Source organism: Tyto alba, unplaced genomic scaffold (assembly GCF_018691265.1).
Source record: "Tyto alba isolate M040663 unplaced genomic scaffold, T.alba_DEE_v4.0 Super-Scaffold_41, whole genome shotgun sequence".
In the NCBI taxonomy this organism is placed as follows: domain Eukaryota; kingdom Metazoa; phylum Chordata; class Aves; order Strigiformes; family Tytonidae; genus Tyto; species Tyto alba.
The window spans coordinates 9639187-9651326 of NW_024881317.1; the positions used below are offsets into that span (position 1 = coordinate 9639187).

At 37.4% G+C, this 12140-nt stretch overlaps 1 protein-coding gene across 1 annotated transcript in view; it reads right to left on the reverse strand.

The window, feature by feature from the left end:
- The window catches only part of CTXND1 (cortexin domain containing 1), a 34074-nt gene extending 22365 nt beyond the window's left edge, over nucleotides 1-11709 (reverse strand). The window contains exon 1 of the mRNA XM_032983014.2: nucleotides 11514-11709. The gene's annotated coding sequence lies outside the window, so the exon portion shown is untranslated. The remainder of the gene's footprint in view (nucleotides 1-11513) is intronic.
- Between the last annotated feature and the right edge of the window lie 431 nt (nucleotides 11710-12140).

Here is a 12140-nt window from a genome sequence, read left to right on the forward strand (position 1 = left end):
TTTTTTTTTCTGTATGTATAAAAAAAGACACCCCAAAACAAAATCCCAACAAACCCCACAAAACAATGCATGCATTTAGTAGAGCATCTACCTATGGATTTGTTTTTACCTTAGAAACAACCTTTTTCTCATTTCACACCCTCCAAGCTTGGTGAACTTTATTAGTCTTATTTTAAAATATGAGAGGACTGACCTGTATATAAGGATGTTTGGTTGTTTATTTTAAGGGTTTGACTCTGGGTGACAAAGTGATTCTCCATTCTGTTTTGAATGTTCACTGCTATATAAAGTGTCTAAACAAAACCCCAAACCAAACAGACATCCACCCACCCCCCCACACCCTCCAAAATGTAGTATTCTGACTTTGTAAGGATTTGTGATTACTTTGCAGGAATGTAGGTGAGTAGTTGAGAATCATCTGGAAAATAGGGGCCTTGATGAGCTCAAGCTCCGTATACAAACCCATTGGCTGAAATTTTACAGCAGTGGCCTAAATTTCTTGCCTTACACTCACAAGGTCCACGTGCAGTGTTGCCACAGAGAACATGAGTATGTTGATGCTTTGTCCCACACTTCAGCAAGATGAGCTCCCACTGTGCTGCCGGCGCCACCTTTCCCATCACACCTTATCTATAACACATGGTGAAGAAAATTACCCCGTCTTCCAGCACTCAGAAAGTTTAAATTGCAAACTATACTATTAAGCTTTTAATACAGCAAGTTAGGTGAGAAGGGGGGTTGTATTGCTGTGATTTGAACGCTGTTCGGAAATGCTGAGGCATATTAAAGTACTTCAATGTCATTTAATGAATAATAAATTTATTTATTATTGCTATGACACTCAAGCAGAGAAAACAACATCAGCTTGCATGGAAATATGTCGGCAACCACTATTCAGCAAACGAGTTGATTATATACAAATCTTTCCCATGGCTGAGATAGAAGTGTTTTCTTGAGTGCCTTCTGCTCATCTTTCCTTCCTCTTTGCAAAGGAGAAGTGTGGGTTTTCCCCTCTGCATTCACTTGTACTTCCTTACCTTTTTTAGTTCCAGCAACTGGAAACTATTTCTTCACCTTTCTTTTTAGTAATCTGGTGAAAAAGTGCTTTATTTAGTTCCAGCAACTGGAAACTATTTCTTCACCCTTCTTTTTAGTAATCTGGTGAAAAAGTGCTTTATTTCCTTCACAAATTCCTTTTCTAAACAGTAACCAGCAAGGACTTTACGGAGCAGTGATTTTTGCAGCACCCTTTCAGAGTCTCTGTAGTTGTTCTGCTGTACAAACAAATGCAGCATATTTTTGAGATGGATTGAAAGTAAATTATACCAGATTTTATGTTCTGTGCTTACACTAGTGTCATAGTTTTAAACAGTAGCTTCTCAGAAAGTTACTGAGATCTAAAAATCTAAAAAAGAGATTTGTAGAATTATTTTTCTATTTTGAAGACATGGCTATTATTCATTCAAACTCATTCTCACTTGCTAAACGTGCTCTTACAAAAACTTTATAGTTACTTAATACCCTGCATGCCAATTTGTATATGGGCTCACTGAATGACATATTAATCAAATACAAGTTTATGTTAGCCAGAACTCTGTAGAAAAAAATAAAGTGCTAATACAATCTGAAGAAATTAAGAATAGAAATCAGAAAATTCTGCTCAGAAAATCTGTTTAGAAATAGAATTTGTTCTTTGTATTCAGTTCTCCAAATCATAGGGGGAAAACCCATTAAGATAATCTTACAAAGAGATCAAGTAGAAAAAAGATTAGCCCATATGTTATATGAGAAAAGCCAAAAAATTGTAGAAACTTGACTGTCCCTCTCCTTTTCCCTCTGACATAAGGCTGTATTTAGAGCATTTATTGATTTTTATTTCATGATAATACAAATATGGGAAAGAACATCAAGATCACGATTAAGAAAGCCTAATTCTGATTTCTCTTGTCCTAGTAAGTATTGGACAAGATCTAGTTTTCCTCACCCCTACGCGTTTGGTCTTCTAATTTTATTCCTTGTTTTAAAATTCTCTTTGATTTGGCTTTCAAGGTGAGGAATATGCTTAATAGCAGGAGTGACATGGCACTGCACTAGGGAGAACTGGCACAGTCATCTGAAGCCTTGTTTGAAGCAGCTCCTGCTTTCTGATCTCTCTTACAGAAGCATTTTGCAAAAATCCATTATTTTAGAGAGAAATGCATCAGTAACGGAGGAAAAACAAAAGTTTAGAATAGAAAGATTTTTTTTTGCTGCTATGAAGTAAGGTGGGAGAATAAATGATAGATCATGTACAGGAAAGGTTGAAAATTAGTCTAGTCACTCAAAAAATTTTTGAAGGAACATCTATTCTTCTTTTCCCCTGATGGTTACTACTCTCTTTTATGGTTTAAACTGCTCTAAAAAATGCTGACTTTCTCTGCACAGTAGACCTTCCAGATATTTCAGAAAAAGTGCTATTGGGCAGTGTAATAAAATTGTCTGCTTACAATCATATACCTTGCTGCTGTTCAAAGATCTTCTTCTCTCAGGAATCCCAGTGAATTTAATAGAACTGGTGAAAAAACTTTTCTTTTCCTGATCAAACGTGTTACGTTTTCTAGACATCCAATGGGTGAGAGACTTTCTTGGATCAAATGATGAAGAGAGGAAAATGTGAAAGCATGTGATAGAGCTGCAGCTCTAGTTTGGTGCTTTAGAGGAATTCCTTCCAACACATCCCCTTCCTCTCTGAAGACCAGGGCACCTTGGTTCTATCTCCAGGGTGAGGCAAGCCTGGCTTTGCTCTGCTAGAATTAGACTCTGTATCAATGGGACAAAAACTTTTCAACTGTCTTGAAACATTCAATTTAAATTGCTCGTTTTTCAGCTTATACCAGCCCTACACAGAGAGATGGACTTAAACAAAAAGCTTTAGTGATTGGCATCTACTGAAAAAAGATATTTTATTCACACAAAAAGGCAAAAGACTAAATGTTTTTAGCCTTTTTTGAAACACACAGGCAAAACAAAAACACAAGCCATCATTGCTTTCCATTTCTAAATTATTCCTTTAAAAAAGTGTTTGGTTTGAAAAACCTAAAGCAGGCATAATCATTCTCTTTCTCAACGCTCCCATGCCCAACTGTCCACATAAAAGCTTTATTTTTGGTGGGTCAGTAGTAGGGAATGCAGAAAATCACAAGTCGGTGCAAAAACAGTGGGTTTTTTTGCATATGTGTGTTTTCTGACAGTCTCTAACCTTCACCTACCCACACAGAGACTGTGGTCTAAGCCACGCAGCATCACTTCAGTCATGCACCTGAGAAGGGTGGGCTTCAAGACCGCTGCAAGTTCACCTGGCTCAGAGTTAGATCTGGGATTATCCCTTTGTGACATAAAATGTCAATAATATATGCACCAACCTTGCCAAATCGCTGTTCTCTGCTTAGAAAGCGTTGACTTCACAAAACCTCCTTTTAGATGCCAAATTCGTTTCTTGCAATTCTTGTACTAGTCAGCTTCCAAATGGACTCTACAGCACTTTCCTACAGTGTTTGCTTCCAGTTGGCCAAGGCTTTGAAATGCACTAGAAAGGCTCATGTTTCCTGGAGATGAAAAGTTTCTCTTTACTTAATTCACCTGAAAAAGTGGCTTTCAGAGCTGTGTTAGCGCTATTTCTAGCAAAGTTCATACTGATGTCTTTCAGTTATTACTATCACATAACACAGCAATAACTGCAGATAGGGTAGTGAACTTTTTATTAGAATATTACTTCCAATATGGTAGGGTTATGTTTTCAAGACAGCCAGCAACCAAGGTAATGTATCTTTAGAAGTTACCTCTTGTCAGTTGAGACAGAGTAATGGACTTCCTATGAGCTCTCAGTCCATCTCAGAAAACCAAATAAGTTTAAACCACTAAATCACAGACTTCATAAAAAATCTCAGCCTAGGTTGATGACACCTGTGGTTCCCTTATACAGCCAGTCTTTCAAATTTAGTTTTAAACTGTAACTTCTGTGAATTTTAACTAAGAAGAATTCAATGAGGTCCTCTGTTGCCAAGCTGCCCAGTGAAGTCACTGGAGCATATATAAATGGTTTTCAGGGCAATGTATTTACATACACACTTTAATCTTGAATCTATAGGACCAGATTGCTACAATAACAACGGTAACTCTATTGTATATAAACGGCAAATCTGATCCTTCATATTTGGAAGTGATATGTAGGCTGATAGGTTTCAACTACTACACATACAGCGAGTCCAGACATTTGAAACCCAGGGAAATACCACAAAAGAGTTTGTTCCATGCTCAGTACATTTATACTTTATCACTAGCCAAAAGAAAAAAAGCCTAGCAGTCAGTTCAGGCATTTTCTTTTGAACAAGTGACTGATTAAATATCACCTGAAAACATAACATCACTTTTAGAGCAAGATCCTAGCTGCAAGGGAACCAAAAGAAAGCTGTTCTGTTGACTCAGATTGCACGTTTTAGCTCAATCTCTACTGTATTTAATCTGTGCTTCCCTCACCCATGGGCAGGAGTAGGGAGCAGTGCTTGTAAGGTACTATTTCTTCAAGTCTACAAGCTCAAGGAAGGAAGCTCAGAGGTGCCACATCTGTAGATGAGTGTTTCAAAAGAAAAAAAAAAAAAAAAGAATAGAAAAGCTTTGAGCATTCTTTGTTTCATAAGAAACTTGGTATATTCCCTTCATACTATGGATAAATGCTACAAAAATTTTACATTGTTTGTGGGCTTCAGTGCCTCTCAAGTCCTCCTTAGCAGCCCTTTTAATGGGCAACTGGTGGAAACCCCAAAGACAAACCCTCAGATTTGCATTATATATAAATATATAAAATGCCCTCTCTGTATTTTGCTGTTACTCAACCTCTTGCTTTTACAGACAGTGGCACTTTCTGCATGGATTGTGTGTCCCAACGGCTAGATAGTATCCTTTTAAATGTCATGGTGCCACAGGATAGTCTTGGAAACAAATACTAATATCAGCCATTCCTCTGACTGCTGTACAAGTCTTGTCCAGTAACTTGAAACGAAGCATTGTGGAACCATACCCCTTCCCTTAGCTGCCTGCTGAAATGGTCACCTGCTTCTGTCATGAGACGTGGGTGTATCCAAAAGGGACCCATTCAGGTGACACATTGCTTTTTCTCTTAGATGAAAGACAATAAATGATTTAGTACTAAATACTGTTCAAGAAAACTTTCCTATGGAATATATGCTGCTTTAATTTCCTTTCCAAATCTTGATTTATTGCAGTTTTTTTGGTTTTCTTTCAGAGATACTGCTTCGTTTGTGTGCATTTACTATTTCTTAGCAAAATCTCAGTTTTATGAGGCCTATACGAAGTAAGTGCTTAAAAAATAGGCAGACACATCCCCTTGCTGGTTTTCTCCAGTGGGCTACATTTTGAGATCTAAGAATGTCTAAAGGGCAGTTTAAATCAAATCACAGGCTATAGAGTGCTGTAGAAAACATTCTCCTTAGGCACAGTATTTCTTCATAAGAAAAGTTATTCCACCTACTTAAATTTCATCTGTAACTAAATTTTATTTGTGCTTGTATTATACTTTCATTCCTCTTTTAAAATATTATTTCCTTTGTTCAACACTTAATTTAAATCAAAACGCTATTAGAAAACAACAGGATGGCATACAACTTCATTGTCTGTAACAGTCCTGTTATAAATCTTTAATGTATGTGCAAGGACTTGGGCAAATATACCCACTGACAAAAGTCTGGCTATTTACACAGGAGAGGGTTGCTCACAAAGCCAAGTGTTTGCAAGGTCAGGATCTCTTGCACATTTTGTTCTGCACCACAAGCAGGGTAACTTTTGCAAATGCAAGTAGCTGTAGATTACCAAAAATATTCTCAATACACCTTCCACAGAAGTCTCTTAGGTTCTGATCCAAAGTCAGTGGGATTCTCCTCATTGCCTTCCACAGATTTGGGATCAAGACCCAAAGCAGAAGGCAGCTGGGTAAGAACTCCTTTACAGATTCAATTATGGGTTAGATTTTTTTTTTTACTTGCTATTACCAACCTGTTCCCATTCTCCAGGCAACTCTTAAAAGAGCTCATTACTGAGATCTGGCAGAAAGAAAATTATATGAAATGACAGCAGGTGTTTTCTGAACAGGAGAATCTGCTGCTTTCCAAAAAATACCAATCACGAACAAGAAGATGAGAACTGTAAATGCCGTAATAGTGTGACAGAGTCTGAATGAGAGGGAATATAAAGCTAGTCATCTTCAGTGTGCTGACCAAATGCAGCACATAAAAAGAGAAAGGAGAGATCTTTCTGAATACTCTTACAAGTGAACAAGGATTGGATCGGCTTTGCTTGAGTATTTCCTTTCTGGCTGCCTTTTGTTTGCAACTTGCAAAACTGCAATGATGATATAGTGAACTCAGTAGCAGAATACAGTCCAGAAAACAGTATTTTCTGGTGGTTTGCAGATGGAGACAGTGAAAATCCTTCCATTTATCTTCCAAGGAAACATTTCCACTGTCTCTAAAACACAAAGACAAGCATGTAAAATTGTAACAAAAAGATGAGGAAGCAATGTTTTGTAAACTTGTGCTTCTAAACATAGGGGTTATCTAACTTTTTAAACTTGTATGATTTTCATATGCAGTGATGCTGTTGAAGCTCTGGTGAGATTACTGTGCAAGGATCTCAAATAATTTTTTTCTAAAATGTTCTCATATGCTTGCAGATGAAAGTTTTGAAGCATAAATCCTAAAGAATCCCCCCCAAACGGACGATAAATAATGCAATGTTTATTTTTCCAGGGTTCGGTCTTTTTGGTTTGGTTTATCCAAGTTTCATGACTTTAAGTAGTTATGATTTGTCATTATTTGGACTTCTAATAACGGCAGACACTTTCCTGACAAGATCTTGCTGACAAAAATTGGCTCCTTCTGTGTTGAGGGCTAAGGCTTCCTCTTCAGTCCTGCTGTTTTTTGTAGTCTCTGGGGCTTCTGGCTCATGGCTCCCACCAGGCTTTTTAAAAATCACTGTTGAATGAGAGCAAGCACTGATAGAGGGAGTGGGAGCTTGAATTTGAACATGGAAACAAAAATTGGATGGGTGACATCAGCTACTTTGGACAATACAAACTAGATGTGTGATACAGCAAATTCTCCAGTAATCATGAAATCAATCAGATGGAGTAGGAAGAAAAAGGGGAGCCTTTTCCATCAGATAATTTAGATTTGCTTGAGCATGTGGTTCTTTACAGCCATCAACACTGATTGAAAGTCTAAAGCAAAGCAATAAGAGAAAACCTGTGATTTATGATAAAAAGATATAAATCCTTTTTCTGTTTCTAGCAGAAGAAATGTGAGCATCTGTGTTTTCAGCAACCTTCTGTCTCATTTCCTCATCTTTCCCTCTGAACAAAGTTCTGACTGACACTGGGGATATGATGTTTTTCCTGTCTAGGAATTTCTCTGGCTGACTACTATGAATTCAGAGTATCTGTGGATAGGACCTCCAGAAGCTTAGTCTTGCCAGGGCTATACAAAATAGAATTGAAACTTAAATGATAAAATAATACTGAGAAAAGGTATGTGTGTCTGCAGCCATTGTTCAAGCAAACCCTTGTTCAGTTTACACGCTGTTTCCTTTGTATTTATGTTCTAAAGGAATGAAAATATCTTTAAAGATTCCATGAAGTCATGAAGATTCAGAACTGACCACACAGCATTTGGAGTCTCCTTCAGATATTTCAGCGAAAATCAGATATCTGATTTACAGTCTGTCACTGATCATCAAGTTTATTAAGATACATACTTCCACAGCCTTATTTTAAAGTTCAATGTATGGAACCCTCAAAAAGTCAGATGCCAGAATTCTTGCCTAAAGCTTTAGGGAGCAGATACAGAAGGTGGAAGAATTGTAGAGCATTTCTTCTGCATCTTCTGAAGGTAAACCCACCTTACAGGTGCACTTTGAAGGTACTTAGCAAAATGTAGAACATGATCTTTCTAAGTGGTTTTTGGGTACATATCTATATCTTTTGAACAGCACTTAGAAAAGGCAAGTAAATTATTTTTCCTCCTGTTTAAAACAACAGCTCAGACAGCAATATTTAGGAAGTACTCAATCTTAGTCCTTTAATCCTCCTTGAATACTACTGCACTTCTGCTTTACACACAGTAGGTTCTGGGGCTTGTGTGGGTGTGGAAAGTGAAGAGAGTCACTGTGGCAAAGCATTCTGAATTGTAGCTCTTACAGAGTATTAAGCAACTGTTCTTGGTAAGAAGTGATAGTAGCAAACAATAGCATATTCATTTTGTTGTTGAAAATGGATTGTCTAAGCATATATCTGAAAATCCCAGTTAAATTCAATCTTGATGCTCACAGCAGATAAGTATAATGAAGATTCTAAGAGACTTGCTTTCATACATATGAATAAAATAATTATTATGCAGCATATCTAAGTAGTTGACACCATCACAAAGTCTACCCTTGAACAACAGGAAAGGAAGACAATGTCCTTTCTTTTGTAGTCGGAAGGAAATTATTGACTACATATGTGGCACATTTTGGACATCACTAGCTGTAAGATAGTTTTCTTTATAAGCATGTCAGCTTTATTAAGCGTGGTACAAAAAAATCTCTTGTACAAATAAATCTAAGCTTATCTCTGAGAATGTTCTCAATGTCATATCTTTTAATGAAACACTGTCTGCACCACTGGTTCCTGGTGCAACTATGACACACATATTTTCACTGTGCTTTGAAATTATGGAGCATGTTTATCCACCCACTGCAAATTCTTTATACAGTTTTGTAGTGGAAGTTTTGTCTCTGGTACTTAAATGACAAGATGGTGCAGTCGTATTTCATATTGTAAAGAAATGTTACCAGTGCTTCTACAAGTGAAAAAGTGGTAGAGAAGTAGTGATGTGAATTAAAGTAGTTTAGGTGACTACAAATGTTGAGCAACCACTGTTAATTAACTAAACTCACTTGAAATTCATTACTGGCAATCTAGGATAAAATTAGTAAACTTCCCTTTGTGTGTATCTCTCTAAGATTGCAATGCATTAAAGTGAATTTGACTTAGGCAAGGCTCTAGCCAGGATTACTTAAAAGACAGGATGAAGACATGAAAAGATTTGTTTACCAATATACTTATTCTAGACTGCTGAGAAATTAGATTTTATACCTAATGTTCTCCATTTAGATTTGACATGAACAATAATATCTGATAAATAATTCTAAGGTTCCAGTTCAGGAAACTCATTTTGATTAGAGACTCAAAGTTGCATGAAGGCATAAAACCAGCCATAATCTTATTTTCATCTTGTGATTCTCATTATGAATCCAGTATCTTTCCAACATCAACCATTATTTGCATTTCTTTTCCTCCTCCCATTTTGTTTCTCAGAGAAAATAATTTTAAAACAGCAACTTGTTAAATTACTAGAATTGGTTTACCTGAAAATGTCTGATAATAATGTCATCAAAACTGCGTGTTCTGAGTACATTATAGTTACAGGTAAAAGCCCTGCTATTTCCTCATGATAGATAAATCAATACTAGGTTTGTAATGATCATTAAGAGATACCTTATAATAAATCCTCGAATGTTCCAAATTCTTTATTGGCTTTGCTGGATATCTAGATGGAGAAAATGGGGACAAATGACAGACACCCTGATTGTGAGCTTGTTACTGGAAAAATTGTGCTGATCTTAGGTTCAGGTCCTTACATGACAGCAACTATAACACCTACCAAGTGCTTATAAACAGAAGGGGAGAAGTCAGGATGGGAGAAAAAGGGAAGAGGGGAGCAGATCAGGTTCAGATGTGATTCACCCTCCTTGTAGATTTGTCCATCTTCAAAGTTGTACAGTTAATGAAGAATAATTATCACTTATTAATTGCTCATTATCTTAATGATAGAAACTCAATAGCACCATATGGCACAAGGGTTCTCTTAAGGCAAAAAGGAGAAAATTCTCCTGTCTGCAGTGTCAGAGGAAGCAGCTCTTATCAGCACCTGAGTATCAATCTCAAAGAGAAAAGTCTGTAAGACAAGCATGTTGCATGTGGGTGGAAAGGTGCGATAGCTTCCAGGCTATTTCTCAGTGTCATTAACTGTGCCTAGGACTAAACATTACACACATCTTTAGCAGCATCTCTGTAAGAACTCTTCCAGCAGAAACTGAACTTCATTTGTCTAATTTCTGAAAATTATCCCTTCTAATAAAGTGACACTACAAATTTTGCTCAAAACTAAAATACAGATAAATCAAAGAGGAATTTTTTTCTTCATTATGTGAAGACTTCCTATATGTTTCCCAATAGTTTACAAGAAATAAACCCCAACTTTAAAACAAAAACTGAGCTGGAAAATTAAAGACTGCTTTCATTAGTGCTCTTTTACAAGAGGTCAATGGCTATTTAATATTGACATTTGACTGAACAGTAAGAAAAGAATCCATAACTTTTGGCACTTACATGTACTGCTCTTAAAAATTTAGCATGCATTGCCTTAAAGTTAAACATGCCTGAAGCCCAAGATGGCAGTTATTCTCAAGGCAGGCAGTTACTCTAAAGCCAGAGCCTCGTAAGTCACGGAGAAAGCTGTATCAAGAAACCAGAGGAATGCAGCCTAATATTAGTCCCTAAATTAACAGAACAAAAACTGCAGTGAAATTTGCTTTAAATGCTGCACAGAGTTTCTTCCAAAGGCCTCCAATTATTGTCCAAACTCTAATTTTGCAAACACTTTCAAACTAAGTAAAAAAATCCCTCTTATAAACCAAACTTTAAATCACACTTTCCTTCTCCTACCCAGTATGAGGAGAAAGCTCTTACTGCAGAGTACAGAAACAGAACATTTGAATCTAAAGAAAATCACAGCTATGCTATGATAAAGTACTGCTTATAAACATTTGTCTACAAAAAAGCATCTGCAATTTCAGACCACACTGAAGAATTTACCTCAAACTAGAAATTAGCCATATCTGCTGAAGTCAAATAAAAGTGTTATTCATCATCAAGGCACTCATTCACATAGTTGCAATCTACAATTTACCTTTATCCAAAGGCACAGACACTGTAAATCCAGCATTAGAGTAATAGTACAGAAAATAGTTTGCACCCAAGCATTGAGAGCATGCTGTAGAATTAAGAAAGAGAGCAGAAATGTATGCTGACATTAAGTTATTAAGCACCATCTCTGTTTAAACAGTCAGACATGACTATAGGAAAAAAGCTACAAACCTAACAGTATTAGTTCAGCACAGGACCATACAGCAAGCACACCCCTGCAATACACACACATCCACACAGTGTAAAACGATACAGTTAGTGTCACTGCATATCAGCTGAATTCCTGCACTTGATTTAGAAACAACAACAAAAAAATCACGCAGCTCTGACACTGCTCCCTGGCTGGAGGTTGTGCCTCTCCCAGCAAAAGCTGCAAGGCTTCAGCCCCTGATTAACCCAGGGAACCCGAGCCTGCTGCAAAATCCAAGTCACTTACTGCATTGTTTTTCAGCGGAGGGAAAGTGGCAGCTCTTCCCGGGCACACATGGCTCTCTCAGCCGGAGGGGTTCTCTATTCAGCACAATTCAGCTCCAAAGTCTCTGCATGTGGAGGGTAATTGCCTTTGCTCTGTACTGGGGTTTTCTGGCTGCAGTGACTGCTCACCCTATCCATTGCCTCTGGTGTATGCTAAGTAAGCAATCCCCTGGGTCTTCATAACGAAAGGATGAAGAGTCACAGCTCTGGAGAGCAGATAAGGTGTTCTGCTGAAAGTCTCTGTGCTTCCATGGCATTTTAAAGGCAAAGGGGCTGGGGATACCTTCATCTTGCCTTACAGTTCTTTATAGTGCAAGTTGTTATATTCTGTAATTTGCGGTCAAATTTGCAGCTGAATACTATTTTTAATGTTTCAGAGAGAGCTTGAGTTTACATTACAAATTCAAGCCAATTCATTTTTAAATGCTGAGGAACAAAGCCTTTCAATTTAACTTAATCTTCTGTTTTTCAGAAGTGCAAGTGAAGGGGAGGGGTTTCCTAGCTCTGAAACGGACTGTACCAGCCTCACTTACATAAAGGGTACAGTCAAAAAGTAGCAGCCTAAAACTTCACGGATTAACATCCCAGA